The sequence below is a fragment of the Mus caroli genome, chromosome 4 (genome assembly GCF_900094665.2).
Source record: "Mus caroli chromosome 4, CAROLI_EIJ_v1.1, whole genome shotgun sequence".
Lineage (NCBI taxonomy): Eukaryota > Metazoa > Chordata > Mammalia > Rodentia > Muridae > Mus > Mus caroli.
In genome coordinates, this window is record NC_034573.1 from 110,370,632 (window position 1) to 110,378,526 (window position 7,895).

Below are 7,895 nucleotides of genomic sequence, written 5' to 3' on the forward strand. Positions count from 1 at the left end.
GAATAGTCAAATACGAAAGCCCAGGTGGCAGTTTCAATTTCCGATGTAAGTAGAAGAAAACCTGTCCTAGAATGGGATCTGGGACTGAATCTCAAGGTGGATCAGAAATGGTGCCAGAACCATCCTTTGGGCTGGGAATACCTTTCAGTTCCCTGAGACTTCAGGGCAGGGCAGGGCAGGGCAGGGCAGGGCAGGGCAGGGCAGGGCAGGGCAGGGCAGGGCAGGGCAGGGCAGGGCAGGGCAGGGCAGGGCAGGGAGGCATGTTCTGGGATTAAGCTAGAGGTGGAGGGTGAGCTTAGACACTTAGACACTTCACTGCCTTCAGCAGTGACACTCTGGCCCTTCAGGAGCAATAAGGGACCCCAGAGGGGTGACCCCTGTCTTGAAAAGTCTGCTGAGAATCTGACCTATTAGACATGAATGTTTAGAAGTGTTCATGTGCAGTGCTATTTATCATTGGGAAGCCCATCATGCAATAAACATGTGCTTTGCTTATATCCTGTATTTGCATATGTTTCTCCCACCATGTAATGTATTATCCATGTGTGCAGATATATGGATGTCAATGTACATTGTTACTGCCTGCTATTTGCCCTGTGTGGCAATAGGCCTGGTGCTGCCTTCTTTCAGTATTCCCAGCCATGCTATTCAAGTGATAATTGGTGTACTGTATCTTTAAAAGGTTAAAACCCCTTTTTAAAAAAAAGGTCTGGACTCCTAGTGGAAAAGACAAGCGGGGCATGGGTTGGCTCTGGATTCAGAAAGCAGCTGCTGATTAGATTCTGTGTCTGCGGGCTGAATTTATTCCGTGTTTCCAGCAGGAATTCAAGAGGGATGCTTCTGTTTGGGTTTCTGATCGTGATTTATATTTATTCAGAGGAATAACAGAGGGTGGATCTGTTCCCGGCGCGAGCATGCTCACCACCAGCCGACTCTCCCATTATCCCCCTGCCTAGTTTGGTGCTCCAGTGTACATGAGTATTCCGTGTGCATATGTGTGTATACAAACACGCATGCACGCCTGGATGGACAGACATACGCACAGATTATTTCTTAAGAGCAATTCCTTCAATAAGGTCTTTACCCCTTACTTGAAACAGGTGTTTATGAAAAAAATGCACAATATCCCGACTGACCGGAATAATTGAAGAAGGGTGCTGGATCCGTGGGTCAGAGAACACACAGGACCAGCTTGCTACCCCAAGGCTGAAGGTAGGGGACTCTGGGTTTTTATTCCGCGGATGGATTCCTTGCGCTTTATTTTTCCCTGATTGTGTTTTCTCCCGCGGCCGCCACCGGGAAGTGCCACAGTGCTGGGATTCCATTTTGTCGCTGCCTTTCTCACGCCAGGTGTCTGGGTGGCCGTGGCGGGGCTGGCAGGGTGGCCACGGTGTGCGCGGTGGGCTGCGCGCTCGGCCTGGCTGGGGGAGCGCGAACCTCAAGTGACCCCCGCGCGTCAATCAGTCGCAGCCGTGGCTGGGCTGTAACCCTGTGCGCGCCGCGTGCCCCCGCGATAGCTCGGCTGCGTTGCGCTGCAGTCCTGGCTCCTGGGCCAGGCTGCTGCTCTAGGAAGGGTCAGGCCCCAGAGATGTCTGTTAGTGCTTGGTAGAAGGATCATATTGGTCTGATGCTGGGTGCCAGGACCGAAGGGAGAGATTTTTCTCCCTGCTCACAATCCTGCCTCCCCCTGAAAACGATTCCACGGGGGTGGGTGGGGGGTGAGGGGAGAATCACACCTTGTCAGTCCTCTCCCCAAAGCACATGACACCACACCAAACTGAAGTGGGAGTGGGGGTTGGGGGGATGTCTTGCCCTGTCACTAATAAAGCAGGTGCCCCTTCCTAGATGTCCCACATTTCACCATATTTTAAAATGGGAACACTGCTGGTGACAAACGGCCCCTGGGGAGGTGATGGGCAACCGGACTAGTGGCTGGGACAGAAGTAGTGGAGTAGAGGAACTCAGAGATCTGTATGGACTTCCTTGAAGCTGGCTGGTTTGGTTTATACTGCTTGTCAGGGTCAGGACCCTTTCTGTGGCTTGACCTGCCCTTGAACTTTGGGGACAATGTTTGCACAAGAACCTGCTGGCTTAGAGGAGTGGTACTGTGGTCCTCTTTGTGCTTTGCATCTTGAAAGTTCTGGCAGCTTTTGGTTTTGCAAGGCGGTAGCCAGGTGCCCCGGAGATATCAGGCATGTTTTGATTTTTTTTTTTTTAACCCAGGCTTGCCTTCTGTTGTTGGGGTGGGGGTGGGGAGTGGAGGGATGGGAGAAAGAGAACAAGGCGTTGAACTAACCTCTACAGAAGTGTTCTCCAACCCATGTTTCTGTAGTTATGTAATCCCAACTAATGATCAGACCCTGTGCCCAAATACTAGCATCAGTCCTCTGCACTCAAGTTGGGTGCTTTTGTTGTTTATAATGTCTTTATGTAATTATGTGTGGGATGACAGCAGGAAGCATGTGGGGACAAGGAAGAATCATTTGAACAATTTGAGGGTCAAGAACACAGGCAAAGAGCAGGATTCTTGCTTGAGGACAGAGGTCTCAGAATTGGGTTGATGTTGATCTGAAACTTTCCCACTGATTTCTGCCCAGGTGATGCTTGTCTGAACTTTGTGTTGTAATCTCACCCCTCTCTGTTCATGGAGAAGGATACAACCACCTCTGCAGGGCCCTCAGGTTCCTAACTCAGGAGGATAAAGGACACTGGGTCTAGGGTAGCCACTTAGGTGCCTCCAGAGGAAGGGCCAAAGAGAAGTCTGTCTTGCTCCCCGTGGCAGTTTTCCTCTGGGGTGGAGCGAGCCCCGTGTTGGTGGACCTGCTTGAGTACAGCCTTGGGAGCTGGATACCCTTTCCATCCTTGCATTACAATATTGGAGGTTTTACAAGGTAGGAGGATAGCTGTCCTGTGAGGAGCTCTGCAGGCAGGAGAGTTTAGCTCTCCCTTCCACCCAACTCTGTAAAGTACCCACAGTTCACAGAGCTCTTAATATAGAGACAGCGGTCATGTTCCTTATCTGTTCCTCCTGGGGCTGGTGGGCAGGTTTGTTAAACTGGTGACTACATCTGACCTCCTAAGGCTAAAATTATTTTCTGGTCCTCAAGACTCGGGTACAGCAGTTGGCTGGTGGGGGCGGGGGTGATGGGAGCGTTGTTGCTTTAAAGGCTAACTACTACTGTGAGCTCTATAGATCAAGATGTACTCAATTGGCACTATTGTCAAGCTGTCTCCGCCCATTGTATTACAGCAGTGGCCACCCTCCTCAGAGTGCAGAAGTGTAAGCTGCTCTTGGACCCCTGCCAAATGAGCCAGGGAGGCATTTAGTGTGTGAAAGGTTCAGGCAAGAGGAGATACATTTAGTCTGAAGTCCTGGCAGATTCCAAGATCCAACTTGATGGAAGATAACATTAAGAAAGCTGTGTGACAACTAGATAGCTTTCAACTTGTCTTTCTTCCTGCTCAGCAAGTTCCTTGGTGTCTTTCAGGGTTTTATTTATTTATTTATTTATTTATTCCCTTAGGCCCTGACAGACCGGTTTCCAGTCTACTACCCCACAGGGAGTCAGGGCACATTTTACCACTCCCTAACTGTACCAGGACAGGCAGGGCAGGGAACCTGGCTCCCTGAGCAAGCTGCTCTGCTCTTCATCTGTAACACTGGTGGAAGGACTAGAACTTTGAGACGAGGATGAGATAGATCAGAAAGTGCCTTGCGCTCTGCAGCTGGGAGGCATTGTGGGTGCCACCCAGTCTGGACTGCACAGCCGTGAGGTGTAAAGCAGAGAGACAGCCATCACAAGGCTGTGGGTGTGAACTTCACCCTGCTTCTATTGTTGGTGCGAATTTCAGACCCTCTTTCAGGACTCAGCATTTAATTTAAAATTCTAAGCGCCTTGCTAAATGCACTTAGAAAATCTGGAGAAATCATTAAAGCTGGGCGAAAGGGTTAGGGAAGTTTTTTTAATCAAACATCAGTAATAATAAAAATAATAAAGCTAGAAACAGGAGAAACTGAAAAATTATGTCTAAAGGCTATAAGAATCCAAAATGAGGACTTTTAAGATTAGCAGAAGCATATAAGCAACTTACTAAAATGTTATATATTTTGATGCATCTTTTGACCCGTGTATACCAAGAGCAGTTTAATGGATGTTTTTGTGCCCTGTTTACGAGGGCATATGGGTCAGGAGCACAAACCAAATGAGTTGTGGTTGGTTTCTGTTTACCATGGTGTTTGGAGAGAAAATGCAGCTATTTAAGAAAATAGCCTGCCTACCAGAATCCCCTAAAGTTTCTGGATAGCCAGAGGCTTGTCAATCAAATCATAGAATAACTATAAAGTCCTGCTGGGAACTTGGTGACCTTTGGTTGGCATTTAATAGGACTGTGCTATATATTACTAGAGAAGTTTTGATTTAATGTTTGAGAATCCTGAGAAAATGATCTTGGAACTTTCATGTGCCTTCCTGTGGTGAGAGATACACTCCAGCCTTCTAGGCCAGTGACATTGTGCTACAGTTGAAAGAGGGCTGATGGTGGACTCGGGTAGAAGAGGTGGGCTCTGGTGGCATAACTTCTTATGCCTTTTTAGGGAAGGAAGGTTGACCACTGCCACTGTACTGCTCCATTGGATAAACGAGTTCAAGATGTTAGGACCACACCCCAGGTTTAGTGGTGGGGATTATTCAATTCAGACATTGTGCTCAGAACTGGAAGGATGTCTGACTTATGTGAGCACACAGAATGTGGCCCAACCCTCTGCCCATGTGCTCAGCTGCAATTCTTCTCTAACACAAAGGCAACAGGAAGAGCACAAGTGGAAGAAAAGGAAGGTCCATGAATTTGGAAAGAGTAGTTTTTACAGTTTGGTCCATCTGTGGAAAAATGTGAGGACCTAACAAAAAGCAAGTGAACAGCAATGCTTAAGGTCTGAATGCATACATTTATTATCAGATCCCGTCTCTGAAAGAAAATGCCCATTTCAGGTCATTAGATATAGCTAGAAATGTCCAGAAGTATTTAAAGATGTGGGTCTTCAAGGGAAGGGGCATCATTGTGATGAGCTAAAGAGAAGCGATTCCATGAAATCCCAAGGTGGAGTACGGGAGTTGGTGATGTGAAGTGACTGAAGGCCCCTCCCTATCCACAGGGCTGTCCTGCTGGGTCACTGTTGAGAACACTTGCTTGGGAAGTGGGATGGCAAGTATGGGCTCTGAAAAAGATAGATGAACTTATATATGAGTGAGGGGCTCCTCCCCTCATCACTAAGTGTTCCTGAATGCCAACTGGAGTTTGAGGCATGAGCCAAGACTAGCCCTCAAACGTAAGGAGTGAAGCAGAGTGAAGCACAGGGATCTTGGGATCTCTCTGAGCATCGAGGGCCCTTGGAATAGAAGTTTGGGGTTAACCTTAAAACAAAACAAAACAAAAACAAAAACCACACATGTTTACATAACTGGATCCAAAGAAAATCCAGTGAAGGAATAATGAAAAGAACAAATGAAAGCAGTATTACAAATGATGTGTGAGGGGCTCATTTGGCAAAGTGTTTGCCTTGCAAGCATGAGGATCTGAGTTTAGTCTCTAGATGTGGTTAAAAGCAGTCAGGCATAGTGGTGAGGGATTTAAAAATCTCATTGCTGGGGAGGCAGAGATGGGGGATCCCTTGTGCTCATTGGCTGGGCAGCCTACGCTACTTGGTGAGGTCCGGGCCAGGTACCTGAGGAATGACATCTGAGGTTGTCTTCTGGTTCCATGTGCATTCTGCATACATACACATGCACACATACACATGAACATGTGCATGCACACACACACATGTACACACATATACTCCTACATATGAACATGAACACATATACACATATTAAAAATAACATGACATATTCAGTTGAGTCTATGAATAACTTTAGTCCCTTCAGTTATTGACTGCATTTCCAGGCCCAACATGAGGTGGTGAAGCTAATGAGTCCTGAAAGAAATGAACGCCTTTGACAGAGACAAGGAGGACTTTGAAAACCTTTTAAAGATCTAATGTGGTAGGTCCTTGACCACTACATCTCAGACTCCTGACCAAGGCCCACATTTGGAAATGCAGAAAAAAAGATAGCATAGTCTCTTCACTTCCTCTGGCTGTGGCTGCAGCTCAGACGCCAGAGGAGAGGTGGGAACCACCAGCACCTTGCCTTTACAAGTTGCGGTTCTCATATGAGGATTTATTTCTGTGTGTCTTTTGATATTTTGGGATGAGCATATTGCACTTTGGAGAAGGCCCAGACCATTGGTCCCTCTAAGCTGTGGCTTTGTTACACAAAGTACACATTTGGTTTCAGATAAAATTGGCATGGCATGGCTCTTAGGGGTCCATCACAAGGAACTCAGAGAGTGAATTTTAACTACAAATGCCTGCCTGCTGGGGTGGCCAGAAAAAGAGGAGCATGTATGCATTCCCCACAACGTCCCAACTCCTTGGCCCTCAGAATAGACTTAATACAGTATTAGAGCCTCCCTGACTCAGCAGACCTTGGCGAGGTGCTGGACCACCCACAGTGAAGCACGCCTTAATGAACCCAACTGACAAAAGCCAGGGAAGAGAAATGGCAGCAGCCACTTGCTCCCTGCCCTTGTTTTAAAGACTTCTAAAGTGGAAATGATTTCAAGAGCTTTCTTAAAGCATAATTATGATTGCAGCAAATGGGAGAGCTGGAGCCTCCTGTGCTCTGGATTCCACTCTCTGCTCAGTGGGCATCCTTGCAGGGTGTCTCTGACATGATGGGGAAGAGCCAGCCGCTATCAGTCACCATGTGGGGAATCTTTCCCGGCAACTGAGCTGACTCTCTTATTCTTTTAAATTAATTGTAGTGGGGAAAAAGCAATAGAGACGACATATAGTGAAGTATTTAAATCATACATGTATAAATTGTATCTAAGGGAAAACATTACTGACAGGACTCAGTACTCCCTTGTCCACTTGAGAGAAAGAAAGGTAGAAGCCGCCTCCTCCATCCATCCCATTTCATCTCCACTTCTCGCCGGCAACCATTTCTCAGACATCTCCATGTCTTGCCCCTTATTTTTCTTTATTCCTCTTATATTTGTGTCTATAAACAATATCTTGCTCAGTTTGTGGTGCCATATAAGAAATGGAATCATATTGGTATTTTGTTGTTCTGGTGTCTAATAAATGTGGCCCAGGAGCACCAGTCAGGCTGCACTGATTGACAAACAGCTGGGCTATCTCCAGCAAATTGCTCCTTACCTGATCAATCCTGCGTGCAACTCTGACGCTTCTCTGAGGCCTCCCCCCTCTCTGAGGTCCAAGGCAGGGCTGTAAGACTGTGGGAGCCAACCAGTGCTTGGATGCTTTACTCCTTGGGCTGTTCACGTTGTTGACTGTGGCTAGAATGTCTTCATTTATGGGATAAGACAGGCACATCATGGTTCACAACTATCTTAGTATGAATAAGCAGGTTCCCAGGATTTTGTACTGTTGCAAACAGTATAACTCTAAGCATTTCTGTTCAACACCCCTGCTGAGCATGTACCTTCATTCACGGAATAAACACAATAGTAGAATTTACTGGTCACAAACTGTGAATGTTTTCAATGCTATACAGTAGTTTCAAATTAATTTCTACTAGCTTGTGCGAATTCACCTCAATAAAAAATTAATTTCTGTTGTGCCACACACACACACACACACACACACACACATCCTGCTGCAGTGTAGAATTGTCTGTGTTGCTTCATACTCTTGCCAATGCTTTGTATTTTGTAGGATATTGCCAGATGTTTTTGTCAGTCTTATGGAGTGTAACAATAGCTTATTTGGTTGTATGTATGTGTGTGTGTGTGTATATATATATATATATATATATATATATATATATATA

General features: G+C 46.5%; 1 protein-coding gene across 1 annotated transcript in view; it reads left to right on the top strand.

Moving 5' to 3' along the window:
- Positions 1 to 740: 740 nt before the first annotated feature.
- Hivep3 (human immunodeficiency virus type I enhancer binding protein 3) overlaps positions 741 to 7,895 on the top strand; it is a 312,458-nt gene continuing 305,303 nt past the window's right edge. The window contains exon 1 of the mRNA XM_021160203.2: positions 741 to 1,212. The gene's annotated coding sequence lies outside the window, so the exon portion shown is untranslated. The remainder of the gene's footprint in view (positions 1,213 to 7,895) is intronic.